Source organism: Bidens hawaiensis, unplaced genomic scaffold, assembly GCF_021521415.1.
Source record: "Bidens hawaiensis isolate Kalapana, Puna unplaced genomic scaffold, B.hawaiensis_p1.1 tig00034408_1, whole genome shotgun sequence".
NCBI classification, from domain to species: domain Eukaryota; kingdom Viridiplantae; phylum Streptophyta; class Magnoliopsida; order Asterales; family Asteraceae; genus Bidens; species Bidens hawaiensis.
The window spans coordinates 4048-10848 of record NW_027505319.1 but is presented as its reverse complement, the minus strand read 5'-3'; the positions used below and the strand labels follow the sequence as shown (position 1 = coordinate 10848).

At 30.8% G+C, this 6801-nt stretch overlaps 1 pseudogene; it reads left to right on the top strand.

The window, feature by feature from the left end:
* Positions 1 to 463: 463 nt before the first annotated feature.
* On the top strand, positions 464 to 2149 carry LOC143612340 (uncharacterized protein At2g39795, mitochondrial-like; annotated as a pseudogene).
* Positions 2150 to 6801: the final 4652 nt, after the last annotated feature.

The following is a 6801-nucleotide window of genomic DNA, read 5'->3' as shown; positions in this document are numbered from 1 at the left end:
CAAAGATGGTCATCCAATTAGATGCTAAATGACACAATCATGATGTTGTTATTAATTATATTAAAGATTACATAACTTAATCGACTTACCATTTTTTTCGCATAATATAACTTGTTTAACAATCCACTAAAATATTGCCTTTTGAAACAGTATATTCCCCATATGTGTAGTAAGCTAAATTTTGGTATATAATAACTAAAACATTTAATTTCATATTGTCAATACAAAATTTCCTTTGATGAAGTGTTATTAATTATAATAAAATGATAATGCGGCCATTTTCATTTTTATAACACCGTAGAAAAAAAAAGTCTAGTAAATTATTATTTCTATTTTTATAGCATGGCCCAAAATCGTAAATAATGACTTTTGTAACCATATATAGCCTAAAGAAATTAACCTCTCCTAAAACCCTAAACCCTAAATTCAAAAATTCAAAAACTCACGCTAGTTCACCAAATCCATGGCTTTCAGTACCGTAATTCGACGATCTCTTACACCTCTCGCTGCCCGATTATTGGCCGGTCAGAGAGGCCTCCATCGCCACTGCGGCGGCAATTTGCTTATCGCTACTCGTAAGACCGACTCGTTCTCAGGATCTCCTCGCTATTCTTCTTCTACTTATGTAGCCAAGCGACTCACTTCCGACACCTCCCTCCTCCAACTTATCAATTCTGAGATCGATTGCTGTGAACAAAGCCTCGAAGTGGTTTTTTTCTTTTTTTTTTTCATTTATATATCTTTGTGGATGTTTCAAACATCAAAAGACTATTATTACCCGTTTGTCTGTCATTTTATTGTACTCGTTTCGAGTTTAATGAAAATCTTTGTTTAAAAAAAAAGACTATTACTAACTTTGAAATAATTGTTTTTTAATATAAGTTATTTAAGAAAAACGAATCTGTGTATATTTTAAAAAGTTAAATATTACTAGTAATAGTGTAATACATTGTTTTCATTCTAATGTGGACGATCAAATCTTAAATAATATCTTTATCTTGTAATGGTGTTGAAAGTTTTATTATTTGATGAATTATGATATGTTATTGTAGGATGAAGGTGTTCCTGAGGGCTTTGCATTTCAAATTAAGGAAAATCTCGGTCAACAAACAGTCTCGTTGACCCGAGAACTCGAAGGTGAAACAATCCATGTTGAAGTTAAACCATCCGACCTTATTACGGGTAAAAATAAGGCCAAGACTCAGTCAGCTCTCCCCATGGTTGTGAAAGTGTCTAAACCGGGTACTCCTGGTTTTGAATTTGGTATCACTATTTATGGTAATATGATCGTCATCAATAGTTTGACGATCAAAGATCCGGAGTTGATAGAAGGTCAAGAACCGTATAAAGGACCTGCATTTGAGTGAGTTTTTTTTTTTTTTTAATGTTTTTGTAAAAGCTGTTTTTTTTTGCCGGTTAACTAAACCGAACCGAACCAAATTTGTGGTTTTCACATTACATTTTGAGTGTTTAGTAATATATAAGAGTTTAATATTAATTAACAAAAAATTTAGGCCAAATTCTTTATTCTGGGACTATTTTTTTGAACACATAATTAAACCAAAAATAAATTGAAACTCAAATCCTAAAAACTGAAACCTTTTATAAATTCAAAAACTGATTTTTAGGTTTTTTACTTGGTTTGAGTCTAAAGCTGACTCAAACCGACCTACGCAACAAATCGTGCTTCCATTAGGGGGTTTGGGTTGATCTGGAAACTTTTTTATTTGGGTAATTGGTGAGAAAATATTATTATAAAAGTTATATTATTTTATTAACATATTTGTTTTAGTATGACAATTTAGAAGGTTTTATGTGTTAAAAAAAGTTATATTATTTTATTAACAAACTGTTTTTAGTTATATTTGAATGTTATATGTGCATTGAAAAATTAAATTGATATTATTTTATTAACAAATATTTCTTAAATCTTTTATATATTAAAAAATAAAAACAATTGGTTTCGAGTTGACATTTTAAAATTTATCTGTAGTGAATTGGATGGGAAAATGCAAAAGCCTATGAGTATTTGGAGGTGAGGGGGATAACAGCAAGTGCAACAAACTTTCTGCATCAGTACATGGTGAACAAAGAGCATAAAGAGTATGCACACTGGCTTAAGAACCTTCAGAAGCATGCAGGGGCATAAATCTTATCAACTAGCATTGATTTGGATGGTGATTACGGAGAAACTACTATTATTATTTGGTTTAAAGATATCTATGAAAATTGTTATGATTATTTAATAGTAATACTATGTTAGTACCCGTCTATATCATGAGCTAGAAAAAAGTTATAATAATAGAAACATTATATAAAAAATGTATTTAACATTAATACACTTCAGGTACAAAAAAGAATTTTACAATACATAATGATGCATCTAACATTAATATACAAGTTAGAACACGTGTTACTCGAGGTTGAAATAAACCAGAAACAAAAAGAAAATATATATATATATATATATATATATATATATATATATATAAAAGCATTTCCATGAAGTAAATAACTTTAAAATTATTACAACAGCAAAATATATACATATACATGATCTCGTAAAAAACTGGAACATTACAGAAGTCCTGAATTATCAGTGACAAGAATCAAACTGTCAAAAAAAAAAAAAATCCTTTACTAAATTTTGACCACAATGCCTATGGTGCAAAATGATCCTTTTGCAGCCTTTTGATTTCTTAGAGCATTCTCAATTTATTCTTCATCTTTATCTCTATAATTACACTAAAAATATCATCTTTTCTCTCTTATTTTTAATTAAATAATACTTTTTTTATACTTTTATCATCACATTTTCTCTCTCATTCATTCACAACCACTTTCAAAAACATTAAAATATTATAGAGATGAACAGTGTGTTTCTTCAAATTTAACTATGAGCAGTAACATTTTCTCTCTCATTCTCTTACAACAACTTTTAACCATCTCTAAGAAATAAAGAACCACTCACATAATTTGAAGAATCAATTGGGAATTCTCTTACCTTACGTCAATGTGTCTTTATTTCTTTACATTACTCAAACAATTTGTTTGCATTTTGATACCCTAACATCAATTAAAAAAGAAAAGGTAAACGCATAATCATATTAAACTGTAGGACATTGGTCACTTTTTTATTAAAAATAAAATAAACGCTAACGATACTCTCGTTAGTAATGGGAAATATACGAGTACAATACTGTTTACAAAATCGAATAAAATGAATATAATATACAATTTTTTATATTCAAAATAGATAAGATAATGCGCCTTCATCAGGTATTTCATGTAATAGCTTTGTCTTGTGTCTTCATCACATTGGTCATCGACTAAGCTCCTTGAATCGCATATTCTTGAACGATCTTTTGTGTAGTCTTCAACGAGAGCTTGATGTGTATCTTCTTGTATGATCCTTTGCTACGAAACGAACAAACTAATGTTGACGGTTGAGGCTGAGGCACGTGTTCAACACGCTTCCCTTAAAACAGATTTAGCGCCTCTACTTAGACAACGTGTCTGTCTCCCAGGGTACAACAACCGGAGCAGTATGTATTGCCGGGGAAGGCTACGCGCCCAAGGCTACACCGGATTTAGTATGATAGAGCTTGATAATATGAAGATGAAGTTTAAAGAGTTCTCCTCTACAACATTCCATGGAAAAGAAATATGCTTAGGTTTGTTTTTGATGATCATCATTTTTTTATTCAAAAGATCCATTCTTTTTCTTTAGGCAAATTTATGCAATATACATGGATGAGTGAAAGGTCTCACTTAATTTGAGACATAAACTCTAATAAATATCATCAAGTGACATAAATAAAACTCTACCCAAGAGTTTATTTTTAATTCACCATATTAAGAATTTCATTAATATTCAACTAAATAAAATATCCATTCACTTAACATAAATTTCCAACAATCCCCCAAATGAATGGAGATTGATCAAAACACACACAAGATATCCAATGGAACCTCGACAGTTGAATATTGCAGAATAGGTAGGTGTTAGCTTTGAACCTTCCTTTGTGAAGTATACTTAGTCTCCTAGCAGTTAGTAGACGCGATGTCTTTGAACAAACCCCCATTTATGTGACGACAATACACTTCACACAATACTCTCCCTAGCCAAGCACACCCCCTTATTGTTATGTCCATTATGGTCCTGGAACACTAGCCTGGTTCTGTGAAAGCTTTAGGAATTGCACACCCCAAATTTCATTCGAAACGACTCCACTTCTCTTTCATATAGGTAATTATCCACAAATCATTAAAAGCATTAAGGTTATAATGATTTACACAAATCATTTACCATATATTATGCTTAACCTCACAACATGTCACTGTTGTTATAGGAATGGACTAAGAAGTAATTAGACTCCCTTTATAATTTAGGATGATATATATATTAGCTTATGCGTCAACTTATACATAAGCTATGCCCCCATAGTGATCACCCTTAGATATATAATTAGGTTGCCCTTTTGAACTTAGTTCTTGGGATCTCCAGTCAACTAAGTTAGATTTTCCTTTATATACCCTTTTTATGGGCTTTAGTCTCATTCCACAACTTGATCTCTGCTAAACCCTCAAGTTGTTGGATCCATAACATTATCTTTGGCTTTGTCTAGTCACTACAGATAACTTGCGTAGTTGAGATCAGTTGTCATGATGTGTTCTTAACTTATAAGTTAATTTTGCCCTATTGTCAACTTTCTAAGACTATAACCATAGTGGCCACCTGAATCTGGTTACAATTTGTAAGATACACTTATCATTAAGGCAAACACATCTCTATTATGCACTACGACCTTTTTGTCCTCCACTTAGTCGTGTGCTTGCAATGTTAGATTGAATTGTAATAATCCTCATTGCTAAACCTTTCAAGTTCAAATGCAAGACACCTCCACATTTAAGTGCTATTGGATAACATTATCCAACTTTTGGATGGGGTAAAGAAAGGTTCTTCCTTTCTACACAAGTATGAGAAATCATCTCAATTACCATTGGGTTGTTTCTTAAATGGCTTCCCCCACATTTCTTGCATTTTGATATAGTTTGCTTAACTTTACTTATGACCATATATCGGCACTCATGATTTGAACAAGACCACGTCTTTGTATCAGTGAGTTCATCAATGCTTACTAACTAATAAAGTAACACATGCCTTAGTGTTAGCTTCCACCACTTGATAAAGTTTAAGCAAAATTTGTCATAAGGTTGTTAACAAACCATCACAAATCTAGAAGGATTATAAATCACCATCTAGAACAAACCTAAAAAGTTGAGGTCCTCTGACGATCCTCATAAGTTATATCATTTACTTAGATTGAATGATGACCCTCTTTAAATTTGTCTATACACAAATTCATTCTTGTGTTGTGAATGTTTCACATTAATTAGTCTTCGTAAAGCACCACAATTAACAAGTACTAGTCTAGCATGCTTTAGACTACAATACTTTAGCATGTGAACAGAAGATGCATCATTCTGATTCTTCACAACCATTATAATCTCACTTTGAAACGTTCAACCCTAAATTTTAGACAAAATTATGAGACTAATTAACAATCTCTAAAACTTAGTATTTCAGAAAGTCTCACAAGTTATTGTATGTAGCACATACATAACTTCATCGTTCGTTTAAGGAACATAACTTATTTTCCTTTGATCTCAAAGGCTTCATCATTTACTTATATGGACTTTGAACATAAGTCTTAATCTAAATCATTTTGATGAATACATTCATCAAGATTAATGTCACTCGTCTATAATCACTATTATGTTGAGATAAAGTTAAATGGATTAACACTCAAACTCTTGGAATTCACATTTGCATAGAAAGATTTATACATTTCATTGTTGTTTCTTGAAACTATTTATTGAGATACTCTCCCAAAATGAAAGATAAAATTTCCACATAGTTCAAACAAAATGAATGGTGGTAGAAACATTTATATGTCCATCGCTATTGTAAGCATATTATAATAAATCTCTTGAGATTACTTAATATCAATTACAATAATAGTATAATAAATCTCTTACGATTCAACTCGGTGAATTTTCAATGATGAATATCCAAGGATTTAAATATCTCATCAACATATATTAATTCATATGTTACAATTCATACTTTTTTAATCTCCAAGGAGTTAAATACGTCATTAACATATATTAATTCACATTTACTGATTTCCAAGGAGTTAAATATCACATTCTTGTGTATTTCATCTTAATAGACTCACCTTGTTATCTCATGACCCTCTCATGATATGGTTATACATTTGATGTCTCGTCTTAGACTTTTGTCAATACAACAACTCACAAGTTGTTTCTTATGCAATATTCTTTTTGCATTATCCATTTAAAATTATTCTTCTTTTTAAACATAAATTTTTCATTAAAAATCTAGAAAATAATTTTGTACGTCACAATAGATATTGTTGTATTTGGTTGTAAAACTACATGCGTTATCCGAAGATATCGAACACAAAATAATAATACAACCGAAACTACAACATAAAGTGTAAAACACCTTTTAATAAAAATTCGATAAATGGATAAACAGACGACATTTAGATATTTAAATCAGAATGCACATGTATGTCTCACTACACTATTTTCTAACACGCTCGTTAAGAAATTAACGTTTACATAAAACATTTAAACACATATGTTATATATATAATAAATCTCATCTTACACCCATGTTAGATATTTAAACATATGGTCATATGTTGTATACCAATACACCCGGTCTAACCCACAAGCTAGAAAAATAATCGATTACAAAATTGGTTTTAA